Raw genomic sequence first — 19,371 nt, 5'->3', positions numbered from 1 at the left:
TTCCCTATCAAAACGTGTTCCCTTCTACTAAGCCATCATGTTCCTCCTTCCTGTGTTCTCTATCTTCTCTTCCCTTCTCCCTCTCCTCTAGCTCTTCTGTTTTCCCCCCTCTTCCTCTTTCTCGGGCACAAAAGTACAACAAATACACTATTTTTCCTTTCTCTCATGGACATAGTGTCTTTATTAAGCTTTTTTAGGTTAATAACTGGATCCATTGCTTTGAATTCTGAGGCACTTTTCCCTTGAAAAGCCCCTAGAAGGTAAATTTTTTAAAAAGTATATTGAAAATAGTATTTGAAACTCTAACCAACATAATGTTTACAAAACTTTATACTTTATTTCCTGAATTTTCAGACATCACCTTTGATAACTGACATGTCAAGAAAAACCTTGAACAGTCATCTTCTAATATTTGGCCCTCCTCACATCACCACTGTAAGATATGTCCAACAAGTATCTACACATGTGAGGTCTACAGATCAACTTAACTCTTCCCTCCTCTCACATATACATATACAATCACTGCCTGCTACCCACACATACCTACTGTATTTCTCTTGAAACCCTTGAGGTAGATAGCAGCTCCTTTAGTCTATTAATTTATACTATATTTATATTTATATAGTTGTATATAAATTGTGTACACACAGTTACATATAAGTATATATGTGTAATTTGTTGGGGTTTTTGTTTTTTTTTTAAGAATTGATGCTGATAAAATGTGAGATGCAGAATTTTAAGAATACTGGTACCTAGCCTGATAAGATTCACCTATGCTAATATTGACCTCTCATTCAGAAATGAAATAAGCCATGGAAATTGGTCCTCACTAAAAAGTGAGTTCATGATGAAGGGATTTGGAGAAAGTCATACTCAGACTGAATTCTGCAGCTGATCATTGAATAAAGAAATACCACTGTGATAATACTCTCATTGCTGGGTTGGGAAGTGAAAGCTAGCTGTAAAGTTTACATCTGCTGCTAAGCAGTACAAATTATTAGATAAATGAATAATTTTGTAAGTTTGAAATACCAACTGATTCTGTTAAGAAAAAAGGTACTGATGATACAAAGAATCAATAGCATTAAATGGAAATCTAGAAAATGATAGTCTGCTTTTGTCAAACATTTTACATTTTTCCCATAAATAAGACTATTTATATTGATTATTAGGTATGCAGATAGCAGGTAATTAAAAGCATAAATCTCAGGAGCTTGGGAAGGTAATTCTCTGCTTTGCAGGCAGAGCTGACAAAATGATGAACATTTTCTGCTTCAACATGACAGAAATATAGTGTGGTTACAGGGAAAAGGAACATACCGAGCTAAAAGTTGGCTTCAATAGCTGCTGTTTAAGAAAGGTCTTTAAAAAATTTAGTCTGCCTTTCTGAAGCATATAGTAGTTCCTTATTAAATTTTTTTAAAATTGCCTTAAATTAGCACTATAACATTACCAGAATGTCACAGTCTTTCTCAGAACAACCTTATTTTAAGTGGGTATTTGATAATTTAGGACTAATTTTAAATTCACCACTGAAAGAAAGTGAAGATTAGGATAAAAGTAAAGTTTTAAAAAAGTGAGCATTATTCCTTATAAAGACTCATCAGATCCTATATTTAACTAATGGGGAAGTTATACAACACATAATTCAATCATTTGGGGCTTTTCTTAAAACACATAGATGCCTCACATGACATATTACTTTAGCTATTTATATGTGTTTAATAATATTCAAAGTTAGGATGACCCGTCTAATGTGATGTGAAGAACAGTAAATGTAAATGCAAAATCCACCCTCCCGTATCAGAATATGTTCTCAACAGAAAACCATTAAGCATCTATTGATCAGTACTGCAAGCTTTGGTACATTTCCATTAAATATTGGTTTGCTGATCAAATATTAGTAACACCTTTTTAAAAATATTATGGGTGGTCTTTTTTTCCTGTGTTAGTAACTCTTTTAGACAAAATTAAAAGATTCCTGAAAGGATTTTCAGGTCATTTTGTTGTGATTTTTGTCATCTTCCCACTTTGGGGTTGGGGAGGACTGTTGAAGTCTTGTGTATTTTTCCTTTTTGTTTGGTATGGATTTCTCTAGTTAAGACTGAGTGTGGAATCCTTAACAATAAGATCATGTTTCACTCAATTTTTGTGGTTTGGGTTCTTCAGCTAAAAATTTATGCAACATACAATTAGGTAGAATTTCTAGGCTGAACACCTGTAGGTTTCCTGAATGATTAGTTCCTGGTTTAAAGTTTGTATTCAGGCTTTATTTAGTACATGTTTGGTTTCCCATAACTTATCTTTTATTTTGTATGCTTGAGTGGTCAATTGGCTATAATTTTCACAACCTTTACAGCAAGAAAAAAAGTATTACTTATGTAAGACAAAAACAAAACAAAAAAGCTGGATGCAACAAGAAGTAATCGTGCCTGCTCCGTTGCTTTCAAGCAAGAGGCTGATTTAATACAGTTAGAACATCTTGCAAAAGAGATAACTTTTAACTACTTTCATCTCTCAAGCAGCTTTTTGAATAAAGGGACAGCATTTGCCCCGGGAGGCCAGAGAACTTTAGATATGGTCGGTCAGCATAAAGATGAGTTTTGGGTTTTTTTAGGGGGGCAGGAGGGCCTGACTGGCCAAAAGGCACTTTATGAGGCATGGCTTATCATGGGGGAGAGGACAGCATATGAAGGAGTACTGCTTTAGCCAATTTCTAAGATTTCAAGCTGGGAAACTTTATTGGAAAAACAGTGTTGCTGATCAATGTGAATTCTTCAAGGGGAGTAAAGAAGCTGTCAACTTAGCCAGGGACAGGAAAAGAGTGTCAAAATAGTTCCTGCCTAGAAAGGAAGATTCAGGAAATATAAGACAGGTTCCTTACCCTCATAGACCTGATTATCTAGCTAGGGGAAAAAAACTAATACACTTAGAAACATTGCTCAACTGTGTGATGTGAAGAACAGTATTACTGTTATTACTTATATTAAACTACCCTGCTGTAGGGTAAAATAAATTTAGGAAAGCAGACGGCACATGGGCTAGAATTATCATGATCAGAAAGCTAGCATTTGACAGATGCCTGTTCTTCTGCCAGGCTCTATATTAGATACTCTCCACATATATTAGCTCTGTATTTGTACAGAGGTTCAAGAAAGAAGTAAAACTGTGAAAGGCTTGAGAGATGGTCAGCATTTGACGGCGAGAGAATTAAAGAATTATTAAGTGCTAGAGCTGAAACAAACAGAGCTTCTTGAGGATGTGGTCTATGGATAGGCTGCAGGGGGTCCATGAACTGCATAAAATTATGCAAACTTTTGTGTGTCTGCATACCTGAAACCAGGATCACTTAGGAGGATGGTTGAGATGACTGAATCTTCCATTCCCTCAGAGTGAAATGTTCCACAGCTTCCTTTGGCAACATGTTCCAGGATTTAATCATTTTTAGTATTTCATCTTACCTAAATCTTTATTTAAAAAAAAAAAAGAAAGAAAGAAAAATTGTTTCCCCCCTCACTTTAATTCTGTCTTCTAGGGCACATGGAAAACAAATGTTGTATTCACTTCTCAGGAGACATCTGGTGAACAGGAGCTCCCAAGAATTCTTCACTCTGTTTAGTTTCTGACTTTTGGGGGCTGAGAATATGATTCAACTTTTATTAATTTGTATTTCCTTCAGATAGAAGTGTATTTCAGCTCTTATCAGTGGCATACCTAATATTTCTGACACCAAGAGCAGATCATTTTTAACATCCCCTCTATAGGAGAAAGTCATTTTCAGAAATAATTATGAAATTACATGAATAGTAAGAAAAGCCAAGAAAGAAATTCAGAGACTTTATTAAAGTTTTAATATAATTACTATACCCCTAATATTACAGTACAAAAAAGGAAAGGATTGATCCTTTTTAATTACATTAATGTATTTGTAAATGAGAAAAAATGTAAACCTACATATTATTCTATCACAGTAATGAATAATAACATTACAGTAACAAATAAGTAAATTTTAATAAAATCAAAATTATATAAAAGATACAATTTATATACCTACTAAATTGTACCACTGATATTTTCTTCTTCACTCCTTAGTTTTAAAGCACAGAACAGCCTAAAAAGAAGCATAAATTTCAATTTCAAAGCTGTTAACCAAAGTCAGTAAAATCCGTCATGTATAAGCTAAAATTTATATTTATCAAACAAGAATAATACACCTCACAGTTGGCACTGTCTCACTCTTAAAGTTTAAACACAAATAAAAATTCTAATCAGTCATCTAAAATGAGAGAATTGAAGTATTTCAAGTTCTGTTTTGTCTTTACAGTCGCTGTGCTATCATTCTTTATTTCAGATCAACTACTGAAATGCTAGAATATTAGGGGCACCGAGTTTGCAAACTGACTGCATCTGAAACGAACTTAAACGATTCTTAACCATTAGGAACTTACTTTCAAAATGAGTAGTTGTAGCAGAGTCATTGTGAATTGGGAGTTTGATGATATAGCAAGTTCTCTATATTAACTTCCATGTAGTTAATTAAAAGATAAGTAAAAAAGATATGCTAATTTCAAGTTTACGTATATATTATTAAAATTCACTGTAATCACAACAATTGTTTAAAACTTAGACCAACAAATTTTTTTTCAGGGAGGAGTATTTTATTTCTAACCTTAGAATTGCCAGCCTGTAATCATAATAAAAAGCAGCCCTATTTTTAGTCAGTTTTATTAGTGTTTTTAAATTATCTACACATAGTGCAGCCCCTTGTTTCCGGTACTGAAGTGGACATCTCCACCCTCCCCTTCAGTATACCACAGACATTTGTTATTCCATTAATAGGAATCCCAGTGCTACTTTAAATACATGTTACATTTAGTATGGAGATACCGTTATGCTGACTTAAACTTGTAATCACCAAATAGTTTCCTTTTTATCTTTAATAATGCCCACTGAATGTTCTCTGAAATGTAGCTTTCATTATCTCTGACCTGTGAGCTTGAGGTGACCTAGTTTTTGCTCTGGAAAGAAATAACATTCTATATCATTTGAGAAACACCTATGGAGTCCTTTTATGTGATGATTTATTTGTTCATGTCATGAATTTGGGGCTTTTTCTTATATCATTTGAGAGGAATGGGAAAGAAAAGACTCATTAAAGGGGTACTTAGGTTATTTGTTATAGTTTTGTAATTTAAATTGTGTAAGCCAACAAAATGCCCTATATGCACTTTTAATCTAAAAATACCAACAATCTCTTTTTAAGATTTAATTTGTACATTTACACAGATGGTTATAAAAGGGGATATTCATTAACATCTGTAAATGTTGAGGAAATGATGGATGCCTATATTTGTAAAATGCCAGAATAGAATTACTAACTGTGCAGATGTAGATTAAAAAATACAAAATTTGAATATCTGAAAGGCATTCTCTTCAAGCTAGTTTTGTAAAGATATAGACATGGAATAATTGTCTTTTGCATAAGTTTCCATTTTTATAAATGCAGTAAATTCTTATTAATTTGGATGACATTAATTAGGGATTTGTGGTAATTCAGGTATGGGCTGAATTGTACTTTTGTTTGGTCCAAATTCTTTCTTCGAAGATAATGCAAATGAGTGTTGCAAAGGAGGTTGAAGCATAGAGATTTAGAATACCAACAGAACCAATTTTTTCAAGCTTACGTAAGCACTTTAAGGGCAATGATTAAAATACAAGTGATAATATAATTTAAAATAATTCTTATATGTTTTAACACATCACCTAAGAATCTCTGGTAACTAACTGCATTTCTTCAAAAATGTTCAACTTTTTCAACTTTTTTTTACCATTTCCTTGTGCCCTGTACCCAAATTAGTCCACATTGTTGAGGTTTTTCTGAAATTATAATCATTTAGTAATATCTAATACCATTCTCTTTTTTTAAAGCAAATGATTTTCTGCGACTCGGTTAGCATTATCCCAGTAAATCTTTTGAGTCAAGTGTTTTAACTTACATGGTATCTAGGTTTTATATTTCAGGCCAAAGAAGCATTGTTTTGAGGGATGACTTATCCAATTTAATTATCTGCACTGATCAAATTGACTGAATGATCCATAAATCACTGATTTTGTGTTCTGACCTGGGGCTATCTTGATAGACAGGTGAGTGACCCACTGTATATAAGAATTGTTTTTCCAATAGCTGAGCAATTGGTCTGTTAGGAATCTGCTCATTCCACAGAGATGGATCAAGCAGCCAGACCCCAAAACTCATACCAACTGGTGACCCTTGCTTCAGTCCACTGCTTCTCATCATAGGCAGAAGTCAGTCAGGAATTTGCAGGAAGTAGGAGGTACTTATTTGATTATGGTCACTCTTGATACCAAAATCTTCACTCTCTTGGTCACTTACCATCCTCAAAATACAGGTTTCTAACCAGTATGCACATCTCTAGTCCAGTTCTTGTCACTCGCTCCATTATTAGCTAGCCTTCAGCCACAATGCCTTTCTTTTATTTTGATAAAGCTGCCAAGCTACTCCTCCCCGCTCCCTTTCAGTCTAGTCTCTACTCCTCCTGCAGGTCTCACGTTTTGTGTCTCTTCCTCACAGGAGCTTGTCCAGACTCCCTAGTGTAAACTAGCCCCACTCCCAAGAATAAATTTTATAACACCCAATAATTTTCCTCCATGAAATATATCACAGTTTGTAAAGATACCTTATTTATATAACTATTTAATATATGTTTCTAATACACACACACGCACGCACACACACACATGCACAATTGTTGGCTCAAGGACTGAATATGCTTTGTGCATTACTGTCCCCCCCCCCGCAGTGCCTAGCACACTTATTTACTGATTGAATACATGGTCCTAAAGAGGATTTTTTTTTTTTACTTTAATTTATGCAACCCAAGGATTGGTTGGGAATCACTGAATCCATTCTCTACAATGAAAACTATAACTTATATGACTTTACAGTTCACCTCCCGAGACCTTTTTTCACCTCCAGATCATCCTGTCTAAGGAAATGAAGACTATCTTTTACCAGAGGGGATAAGGGAGAGAGCCTATTCTGTTTTGGATCTTCCATGGTGAAGGCTGTTTGGACCCTGGGCTTGGGACTTGCTTCGAAGGTGCAGTGATTAAGAGCCTAATCTTTTAATCTTGGATTGGAATCCAGGGTCTTCCATTTCTGGCAGTGTGGTATTGGACAGTTACTTAACTTTTCAGAGTCTCTGTAGACTTGGACTAATAATAATACCTGCCTCATATGCTTTTATGAGGATTAAATGCGATGCTGTCTGTAATGTACTTAGTGCAGTGCCTGGTACACAGCAAACAATAAATGGTAACTATTTGTCACCATTTTTGTTATTGAATTCAGAGTAGTTTTTGTAACCTGACGTTGTGTTTGCAGTCTTTCTGGTTGCTGTGTTCTCGCTATTTTTCTGCATTCCTCATAATTTTCCTTGGAGTAGTAGCTATAAATAGGCCCCTTATTTCCACAGACATGGCTACCACTATGCTTCCTCTGCAACATTTGCAACATTATCAAATATTCTTCCAGGACACAAAGACCTCATATTATTTTCCAGTTATTTTATGAGGTTGTTTTGATATTACAAAAAAAGTATTTTAGCATTTAAGATGTTGTTATACTTCAATAAGAAATATAGTTGTGTGTATGTATTTTTAATTATTTTTCCTTTGGAATTTTCACTTCCCTTGACCTCTGTTGTATTACTCTGTATATCCAGCTTTTCTGATGGCCTCTTTTCTGTATCCTCTGCTGATTTCTCTTCCTCATCTTAACCTGTTGAATATAGCTGTTTCTCAAGATTCTTTCCTCAAAATGGGTTTTCTCCTCTCTATTCTTAATTCATCAAGAATCTCATCCATCCCCAGGGTTTCATCTATCATCTCATAATGTGGTTACAAAATAGATGTCTCCAGCCCCAGCCTCTTTTCTCAGCCATCACTTGTGTTTTCAATTGTTTGTTGAACCTCTCCACTGTGTATCTCATGAGCAGCCTAAATAGATAACCAAACTGAATTCTCATTTTCCTCTGCAAAATTTCCTCACCCCACCACAACTGCATTTTACCATTCTCCCTGTTATTTGGGCCTGAAACTTCTAGAGGGAACTCCAATTATTTTTTCTTCCTCTACCCTTATTTTAATTCTGTTGTCAAGTAATAAAAACTCTTTCTCCATTCATTTATTCACCCATGTAATCAGTGTTTATCAAATGTCAAGATGTTTCAGGCAGTGTACTAAGTGCAAGAGGTACAGTGAAGAGCAAAAATCTTACAGGTACAAGCCTTAACGAATATTATTGTCTAGTGGGGGGAGGACAAACATTCATCATGTTATTATAAAATTTAATAATTTTTAAATTGTGAGAAGTGCTATAAAGAAAAGAATCCAAAAAGTTAGGAGGTGGCCTAGTCTGGGGGATCATGGAAGGCTTCTTAAGGATGTAATGTTTGAGCTGTGTTCTAAAGGATGAATAGGAATTAACTAGGAAAAGAGAAAAGAGATAGTATTATATTTTAGGCATGTGCAAAAGGCTAGCACTGTACTTATACTCCAGCCACACTTTCTTTCAGTTCCTCCAAGAAAAAATAAAGAGCCTGCTACCAAATGAAACTAGGGGTAGGTAGGGAGTAGGACATATAGGTCTTGAATATGATGATTTTAGATTTTAAACCAAGAGCAGTGAAAAGATGTCAAGGATTTTAAGCAGAGGAATGATATGTTCAGGTTTCCATTTTTTAAATATCACTTTGGCCGCCATGTGGAGAATGGATTGTAACCAAGCAGGAGGGGCCTTTGGGTGATCGCTAAAGAGCCTGTTGCATCAGCCCAGGTAAAAGATGATGGCACTTTGGACCAAGATGGTTGTGGTTGAGATATAAAGAATTGTCTTGATTAGAGAAATATCTAGGAGGTAAAATCTGTAGGACTTAGTGATTGAATGTGAGGGTGGAGGTAGCGTGTGACAATGAGAATGATCCCTAGATTTGGCTCTTACAATAGAGGTAGAGTGGTGCTATTAGCAGAAAGGGAATGCTAGAAGGAAGACTAGGTAATTTTGGCAGCAAAGCAGAGACAAATGATACAAGGAGTTTGGTTTTGAACTTATGTTTAAGGTGCTTTGAGATATCCAAGTGGATATTATGAGTCTGGAGCTCAGGGGAGAGATCTGGACTAGAGAGGTAGAAACCAGGAAATTATCAGTATAGAGGTGGCTGGGAAAGTTATGTGGGTGAAACTGAACACAGAGTAGACAGGAAAGTTTGGAGTGAGAAGACAAGAAGGCTTAAAACTGTGCCTTGGAATATGTCAACAATTCAGTGACTGGGCAGGTGAAGATGAGGCTGCACGTGGTTCGGAAATGTAGGTGGGGGAACATCAACCTTGGAAAGAGCCTGTGGAAAAGTGCCTTCCGGAAGAAGCAAGAGATCAGCAGGGTCACGTACCCCTGATTGGTCAAGCAAGATGAGAAATAAAAGGTGTTCTTAGTTTTAGGACTTAAGGCATTGGTGTCTTGGTGATGTCTGTTTCAGTGGATTGAGGTGGACCAGATTAGAGAAGAGAAATTGGAGATGTGCATACAATTAATTGACCAGATTAGTCTGTGAAAGGAAGCTGAAAGGGTGAAAAGCTAGGCTTGAATGTAGCTTGAGGGATGGTTTCTTTTGGGTTGGGGAGATCAGGGCTTGTTTAAACATCAATGATAAGGATTTGATTTGGAAAGGGGGAGTTGAGTATAAATGTTAAAAAAGAGAAAGGGTAATAGACACTGGGAAAGGCAAAAAGGAACAGAATATCTAGATAGAGACTTGCTTAATAGGAGGAATAGCTCCTTTTCTATGAAAGCTCTGGCTTTTGGTTTGTATAGCCCCCTGAAATTTGAAATCTGTGTGTTTAAGAACGCCATTACTCTTTGACTTGCTGTGGTAAGAACCTTCTAGTTACTCTACTGTCTTTTTTTTTCCTTTTTGTAGGTCTTAGCTGGATCAGAGTGTACTAGAACAAAAGCCCTCAATGGCTTCTCATTACCTACCTAATTAAGTATGTTATTGTTAACTGTCTTCCCACTATCTGGTATTTAAGGCCTAAATAATAAGGCACTTGTCTTTCTAATCTTTTCTTCCATTCCTACTCCATACACACCCACATTTCACTCAAACTGGGTTATTCACATTTCCCTAAACAAAAATTGGTTTTGCCAAATACTTCTTTCTTATAGTCCTCTCCTTAATGAGAGTGTATATCTCTTGTCTTTGAAATCCCTTCCATTATTGAAGGCCCGTCTCAAGGCCCTTTCTTTTCTCAAATTTTCATACAATTTTATTAAGCCCAAGGCAGGGGTGTGTGCACATTTTGTTGCCTGATTCCCAGAAATATGTTTAGGAAGACATATAACTATAATATATCCATAATGACAAATCAGGGCATGGAAACTAATTAGGATATTTTTAAATGTCTGCTTTAATTCAATAAAAGCACTTTAAAATCATTTTTCGTTGTAAAAAAGAAGAAAAATAATCATTTGAATCATCTAATGTCTATTTTTGCATCAGGGGTGACAGCACAACTTTGAAAAACAACCTATATATCCATCAATAACATACGGTTGAAATAAATTATGGTTCATTCATATAATGGAGTAAATATACACACCCAGTTTAAAATTAGAAAACTTTCTAATTGCTAGTTTTAAAAAAATCTCTAAGATCTGTTGCTGAAGAGAAAAAGCAAAATACAAAACAACATATGTGGTATGTAGGCATCTGTCTAAAAATGGAAGAAGGGGAAAATACACACGTACATATATATTTGCTTGATAGGCATGTAAATTATCTCTGGCAGGATACACAAAAAGTAACAAGAACTAGTTGCGAAGTCTGAGAGGTGGACTTTTCACTATGTACGCTCTTTTGTTTTATACGTTTCGACTGTGTGATTATATTACCTGGATAAAAAATAAATACAATTTAAATTTAAAAGAAACAAAAGTAATAGGTAATTAGACAGAAATGAAATTCTGTAGAGATCATTGTTGATTCAAGTTCAAAAATTGCAGATATTCCAAATATTATAACTATTGGTTATACTAGAGTAGAAACTCATCTTTTAAAGCCTTTCTGATCCTTCAGTGGGATTTTATTTTGAACTCTTTGCAGCTCTTGCCTGGATGACTGTAACAGCCTCCTTTCCCACTTTGCCTCATTGGCAACTGCCCCACCATACACACACAGCTTGTTCTCCACACAGTAACCAGAGCCATCATTTTATAAACAAAAGTCAAACAAGGTTGCTTCTCTGTTCAGAGCACTGCTGAGATTTCCCATCTTCTCAGAATAAAAGTCAAAATCCTTAGAACAGCCATTTGCAGTTCCCTGGACCTTAAAGGCTCTTCTCCCAGGTATTTACCTGGTTAACTCCCTCACTTAATTCAGGTCTCAGTGCAAATGCCTCCTCAACAGAAACTTTCCTTAATACCTAAAATGACACCCACCCCATCATTGTCTATCCTCCTTACTTTTCCTTATTTTTTTATAGCACCACCTAACATATTCATAAATGTATCGCTTAACACTTAACTACCGTAAAATATATATAAATCTGTATTTTATTGTTTGTGTCCCCATACTAGAATGTAAGACCTGCATCCCACAACACTTGGAATGATGCCTGGATCGTAATACGTATTCAATAAATATTTGTTGAATGGAAGAATGAATAGACTCCCAGCATTAAATTCCTATTTTTAGAAGATTTTACTTACTCTATCCTATATATATATAATTCAAAAACTTTTTATTGAGTCTATACCATATAATAGGTGCTTCAGAAGACTCAAAGATGAGTAAGACAGAGTTCACATTGATCTTTTCATATATGAACAACCTTTGTTGTGACTCTAATTGGAGTAGAACTTTTAGAACAATACTACTTGGAATCAGAAACTGAAAGGCCACTTAGCATTCACTGATAATATTGAAATATTTTGGTATTTATGGGTGAATCAAAATTATGGGCATTTTCATATTAGTTTTTCCTCCAGACCAATTTTTTATATGTGAGGAAGGTTGACCAGACTAATCTGCAATGGAAACTTCTAGTTGAATCTGGTACTTTAATGTAAAGATAGCCTTAACATGACTCAGGTTAGCTAAGTGACTACTGATGAGGTACAGTTTTATTATTTTCTCTTACTTATATTTGTATGTTTTGAAAGGGTATGGTATTAATTTTCACATTTACATATTTCACTTAAGTTTGAATTATAAAATATCTGCTGGGTTTTCAAAAATTGGTTTAGTGCTTTGGGGTAGGAGTTTTACAAAAATCTATTTCGTAAAAGAGATTTTCAAATGAGTAATGCTAAATAAATAATATATTAAACATATATAAAACATTACTAAAGCCATTCTTCAACTCTTTCAAAGTTACTTTGCCACTCTTGTCTACAGTAAGGATATTATATATCAAATATAAGGAGACACAATGCAAATTCTAATTTTAGATTTATTTTGTATCATTTATGTAAATTTCTTTAATATGGAAATGGAAGTAAATGTAATACCTTCTAGACTGATTAAAAATTAATGTGTAGAAGCCTGGGAGCCTAATTTAAAAGACCATCAGAAGACTTGAATTAGTTAGCTGTAGAGTCACAGCGTTAATGCAGAGACTTGAATTATATTGCATTACTTATCACTGAGTAACAAAAAATCGCTCTTAGTAAGCACACTATGCCAGTCCACTTCCCCACTGAAAGATAGCAGCACTCTCAAACACTTTAGGAACTTGGTATGTAACTGTGAAATCACTATAAACTCTTCTTTATATTTCAAGGTAGTGGAGAATTATTAACTAAAATGTCCCAGTTTAATATAAAATTTGAAATTAATTTGAGAGAGGTGGATAATTTTGAATACTTTTGGGAAAATCATAAAATAAGTGACTCAAGAATATTAAGTAATTATTAACAAAGCCTTAATGTTTTATAATGTATTATAAAAATAAAAGATGATATCCATGTGTTTCATAAAAGTTCTTAAGATTTAGAAGTTCTAACACATTAGGTCCCATATGCGTAATTCTTTGAGAAAATTAGATATTTTCATAACTTATAAATGTTCCCATTATTACGTATTCAAGATTATGTTAGTGTACAGAACACTATGTTCCCATGTGAGGGTAATAACTTAGAGAATATGGTTTATCAGTACATTCTGGGTGAAGTTCATGATTTGCTCCCCTTACAGTTTGGGAGAGGGCATATTTTTCCAGGGTTCATTTAATTCATCTTGCCTCTGTTAAACTCTAGTGCACCTACTAGGAGTTTGCACACACCTTATCATTAAATTGACTCCCAGCCCAGAAGACAAAGTAAATATACCTTTCAAAAGCTGTAATGTGGGCTTCCCTGGTGGCGCAGTGGTTGAGAGTCCGCCTGCCGATGCAGGGGACACGGGTTCGTGCCCCGGTCCGGGAAGATCCCACATGCCGCGGAGCGGCTGCGCCCGTGAGCCGCGTCCGGAGCCTGTGCTCCCCAACGGGAGAGGCCACAACAGTAAGAGGTCCCCGTACCGCAAAAAAAAAAAAAAAAAAAAAAAAAAAAGGTGTAATGTAAATGCAATAGAGAAGTAAGCAGTCTTATTTTCTTAGGGTAAACATCTCAAGATACTTTTTTGCTGAATTCTTAACTAAATTGTGATGATGTTAAAGAAATTATGACATTAAATAAGACTCGTTTTATTATCCATTATCTACATTGAAAAAAATTCACATAAACCTACTTCCATTAGGTTGATGGGGGAAAAATGTTTTTCAAAATACAGTCTCTATAATTTACAGTATTCATGAATAGAATTAAAAAATTAATTTTCTGGGATGAACTTTACCTTGACACATATATATGATTATTTTTAAAAGGAGATAATTTTAAATTATGGCCTAATTTGAAAAAAAAAGGAGGTAACAGGAGGAGAGAATTCAACATATGAAAGGATTTGGGGTTCAGATCACAGTTGATATAGTCAAGCTCAAATAACTGTCTCTTTTATTTCCCATTCTACTCAGCCATAAACTGGGAATATAGGGTATAGTTGGATATCCAGAGGCAGAACCTTAGATTGCTGGGAATAATCTAAAATTTAATAATCCACACTCAAATAATTGAAATATAAAACTCACTGAGAAAATGAGGCAAAATTTTGTTCACTTGGAACTTTACAAGAAACAATTTTATTTAAAATATTAAAACTTTAACATCTTTATTGGAGTATAATTGCTTTACAATGGTGTGTTAGTTTCTCCTTTATAACAAGGTGAATCAATTATACATATACATATATCCCCATATCTCTTCCCTCTTGCGTCTCCCTCCCTCCCACCCTCCCTATCCTACCCCTCTAGGAGGTCACAAAGCTAAAGCATTTTTTTTTAAAGCCAATTTTTGCTCTCTTCCAGGTGATTTTTAAACTCAAACTGCCATACTTTTTTAATTCACCATGTAAATTCTGTTATAGCTGTTAGGTCCATTTATAGCTTCGCCATGTTTCAATGTGTAAAGTAATTCCAATGAATCAAGCACCAGAAGCATGAACATCAAGACTCTTAGCTGACTAATAAGCTGCTTTTGAAAAACTACCTTGAGGCCCATCAAAAATAGTAGCATTTTAAGAAATGACTTAATTTGCCTACATGGAAAATTTTTGATATCATGAACACATATATGTGTAACATTCATGTATTCACATAGGGACATTTTGAAGCAGCAACAACCCAAGCACTCTACTTCTGTTTCATGATATTTGATAGAATCTGAATTGGGCCCAAAGAGAATCAGAGTCTAAAGTGTACTTATTTTCTTCCTGGAGTCACCACTTTTCTCTTTAGTAATATAGAAAGATTTGGAGTTGATGGGTTTTATACATACATGTTCCAAAGCCAGTAAATATGAAATGCCATGGCCAGAACTCTGGCCTTGAAGGAATCCAGACGACACCATTCACATTAAACCATATGTGAGTGGTGCTCCCCACGCACACAGTTGTACAGTGTGGCAACCCTGGACAGGCCATAGCAACCTGGAGTGTTTCACTTAGCTGTAAATTATAAATTAGCAAAGACATTGTGTCTTTTTGAACTGAAAATCTCCTAACGGTTATAATTTTGTCTGGACTTTGTTTTCAACAGATCCCAGTAGATGAGGATTGAACGAAGTGATATCAAAGCCAGTAGTATGTCATTACTGATATTGCAGGCCTTAACATTGCAAATATCAGCAGAAAGACTTATCTTTGGATTAAGTAAGCCTTTCTCTTGGGTGCATCTTATGTTTATGTTGTAGCTTTGTCTCTGAGAGTGTGTGATCTTATCACTGCGACAAACATATGCAAAAAGCATTTTAAGAGTTGAATGTAGCCTTATGTTAAAGCAAAGATTCAAGTAATTATTTAGCTATTACTCAGTAATCTCTAGTTTGTTTCTAGTATGTTTAACTATGGTATTTTAAGTGCCATGCTTTTATCTCAAATGATTAAATCTTCTATATAAATAATTTAGTTGTCCTTTGACTATAGGATTATAGTTTGGAGCAGAGGATAAAATCTGTGATGTAAAAGCAACATCTTTCTTATAACCATCTATAGAAAAGATGCCTACAAGTAGAACCTTTGTAGAACACTATGATATGTTTTCTGTTTTACACGGGACAATAATGTTTGAGGTAGCATGATGCAGCAGGCTTTCCCTGTTGTTCCTTTTATATGTCTGTGTTCTAGTGATACTGAAAAGCAGATGTGCCCAGGAAACACTGCATAATTCATAGGATTTCACTGCCTTGGCACATGCGGGTCCCTCTACCTGAAATGCCTCCCCCTGCACACTGACCCTTCAACACCCTGCCCCCGAAGCAGGGCTCAGCTCTGATGTTCCTTTCCCATGAAGCTTCCAGGATCCCCCTCCAATCTGCAGAAATTTACCTCTCCTCTGACTCCCATACTTCTTTGTACCAGTTTACCTTCCATTTTACAGTTTTACTCTCTGCTTTGGGTTATAGTTATTTGCATGTCTGTCTTTTCTTCCAACTACCATTCTTCTGAATAGGGGTCTTTGTTTTTAATCTTTCACAATGTCTAGCACATGGCAGGTGCTAAATAATTCTTTGTGAAATAAATAATCAGGTTTCCCCCTTGTTAGTTTAGCCTGTTTTATGGTAGTTTGTTTGACATCTGTTTTATTTGGCATTTTAGTATATAGAGTATATACTTTTTATCTGAAAAGTAACTGACCTCTGCTCTTTCCCATCTAACACTGCTTAACACATTGAAATCTAACATCTCAAAAAAACAGATGCCAATAGTTTTAATGATACACTTTCTGTAATTAAGGGAACAGTTCCAATTACTTTTTAAGATGCAAAAAGATTGGGTCCATTGGTAAATAAATACTGAGAACTTTCTCCAGTGACATTACTCTATCCCAGCCACTTGCCAGTTTGGGTTTGGACTGTTCTTTCTATACAAAGTAAACACACTTTAACATCTTGTTTCAGATCCTATCCACCTCTCTGAAGTCCAAAATAGAAATAAGGTAAAAAACAGAAATGGGAGCTCAGTGAATTATAGAATTGCTCATTATTGCATTTTTATTTGTAAAGTAATACATTATCTCATTATTTATCTTTTTTATTTGGACCAGTAGGGTCCTGAAAGATGTACAGGATTTTGGAAAGTGAGGGGCTTTAGTAACAAAGATGGGGATGAATGGAAGAGAAAATTCCAAAATGTCATTTCCTGTCAAAGCTATTCCTCTACCAGTGGGTGGTCAGGTAGCTACTGGAGTGACCGCTGAAAGAAAAACTTAGATACCAATGAATTCCCGTGTGGAGGTCAATATGGTGGTTTGGGCAGCTCTCTAATTCTGGCAATTCTTGGCAAGGGGTTTCTTTGATCACTGCCAGTTTGGGGTGTATAGCAGCACTTTTGGGAGGAAATCAGAAAGCAGACCATTAGTGCTAGACAAATAGGTGTCTGCTGACTAGTCACGGAGGTGTAAAATATTATAAGTCTGTTTGGTTAACCAAGTGTCTCAGAAGTGATACAAGAACCATCGTTGATTGGGCTTGATTGTGTTGCCTGGTTCCTTGGTTTTCTGGCTCTTGTCCTTGTTTCTTTCATTCCTCAATTAAGGAGATTCCCAGATAACGAAGGCAGGTTAATCATGTTACTATTTTAACAGTGTCTCTGTTTCACTTGAAGATTTGCCCAGGATTTAGAAGCTGTTGACACCTCAGATACAGTACTGAGGACAGCATAGTGCTACTACCAAGAATACCACAGGGTAACTGGAAAGATGCCAAGTGTGAATGAGTGGTGTCTGCCACTATCTTAATTCCAGATCTTTCCCAAACAGTAGTCAGTAGAGGCTAAAGAAGCCTTGTTTCGCTTTTCTCAATGCCTCAGAACTCAAAAGGAAAGTGAATCATGGCTCTGGAGAGCTCTTTCCAACTTGGCATCCAGTGAGTGTCACTCAGCTGGCTCTTTATCCCAAGTGCTAATTGATACTGTTAACTTTCTGCAGTGATGCCAGGAAATAGTAATGAGGAAATGACACTCTGCTCATCTTGTGCTAGGAGGTTTTATTTAGAGAACTATATGTTTATTTAGCCAAAGCTCACTAAAGTAACATCTCACTGTTTAGTATACTTGGAAAGATGAATTATTAGGTCTACTGATATCTTGTAGAAATTGTTACATACCTAAGAAGTGGGCCTTTCTTAGCTTCTCAACAGAAGGATCAAGCCTAATGTACTCTACTGGTATATTTCCTATGAATTAAGAAGGTATTCCCTACTCATAGAAACTTCTGTTAAAATATAATCCTTCACTGAGTCATGAAAAGCAGTGTGCTTTCTTTGTGTGTAATTTTTGTGTAATGTTTTACTTCTAATAAAATTATATTGTTTACTTAGTGTGAGTACGTATATGTCTAATGTGCGGGTATACAGTTAAATAGGAGTATACACATAAGCATTTCAGATCCCCATAATGGCTTCTCCACCTATGTGTGTGGCCTTGGATGAGTTGTTTAGCTTCTCGTGCCCAGTTTTCTATCTGTACCTGCCTCACAGGGCACTGTGAAGCTTACATGAGAGAAACATGTATTACATTTCGAGCTGTTCTTGTCAGAGCCTCAGTAATATCACCCATTATTATTATTTCTTCATGTTATCAATTTTAAAATTTTTATTTGTATATTTTCTTAATTTATATCTACCCAACTATATTTGCTGGATTTAACCATTCTCAGAGGGTGATAAGACTCAAAATAATGTTACACTTTTCTCCTCTCTTGGGATTGGGTTTGTGTTTCAACTTGACAGAGAACAGCATGAGAAGTCCTTGAGCAAACGAACCAAGAGCCATGATAAGTCGATGGTGGTCTAAAACAATATTTACGGAAAGATATTCAGGAAGTTAGGGACTGTGTACAGTCAATAAAAGTCTGTTGACCTTGGGTGATTGGGGTTATGTGCTAGGAAAGTCACATGTCTTTAATTGAAATGTAGAATTAAAACCTGGCTCCTTTTGTCCATTGCCACTCCTACCTACATGCACACATGCACACACACATACATACCACCTGTATTCTACTTGTTGAGGAAAATGGATGAAAATATCAGTATAATCATCTTCAAACAAATACAGGTGTATATACGGGAAACTGATGCAAGAAGAAAAGTTATTATTATTTTAGAAATCCTCTAACAGAAACTCATTTTATATGACAGATTTATCATCCTCTTCACCTTTATAACTACGCTAATATACCATATAATATATGTTTTAGTTTGTTTATATTTTCAGGGTCTATTAAAAATGAAATTGAAGCAAGTATACTTAGATTCTTTTGTTAAGATGTTCATTATACTAGTTCCCAAAAAGATAAAATCCTTATTCTTTAGGCAGAGGGGAATTTTCCAAATGTCAGCTTATTGACTAAATGTTTTCTTGTTTTGCTGTAATTTGTTTTTGTCTTTTGAAAATTTTTAATATTCACTTGCCTTGATCGCTTTTCTTTCTTTTGATCTAGTACTGAAGTCATAGTTTCACCTATGCTTGTTGTATAAGTGAATGTAATACTAACTGCTTTGACTTCAGAATCACATTTGAGAACAGAAACAAGCATTGTCCCTACCTCCTTTGTGGCTAATATCGTGTATTCTTAGAACTGGAATCATCAAAATGACACATGAAGCGCGTGTAGATAACTCCAAAATGTAGTGCCATTTCCACTCACTAGCAGGTTGCTTTGTCACATCACTTGCTCTCAGAGCAGAGCCAAGAGGAACGTAGG

At 35.4% G+C, this 19,371-nt stretch overlaps 1 protein-coding gene across 1 annotated transcript in view; it reads left to right on the top strand.

Annotated features, from left to right (window-relative positions):
• ZNF385B (zinc finger protein 385B) overlaps positions 1-19,371 on the top strand; it is a 311,754-nt gene that overhangs the window by 261,505 nt on the left and 30,878 nt on the right. The gene's annotated exons all lie outside the window — the stretch shown is intronic.

The sequence above is a fragment of the Lipotes vexillifer genome, unplaced genomic scaffold (assembly GCF_000442215.2).
Source record: "Lipotes vexillifer unplaced genomic scaffold, Lipotes_vexillifer_v1.1 scaffold29, whole genome shotgun sequence".
Lineage (NCBI taxonomy): Eukaryota > Metazoa > Chordata > Mammalia > Artiodactyla > Lipotidae > Lipotes > Lipotes vexillifer.
The sequence above is the reverse complement of the archived record's forward strand: the minus strand, read 5'-3'. Positions and strand labels throughout refer to the sequence as shown.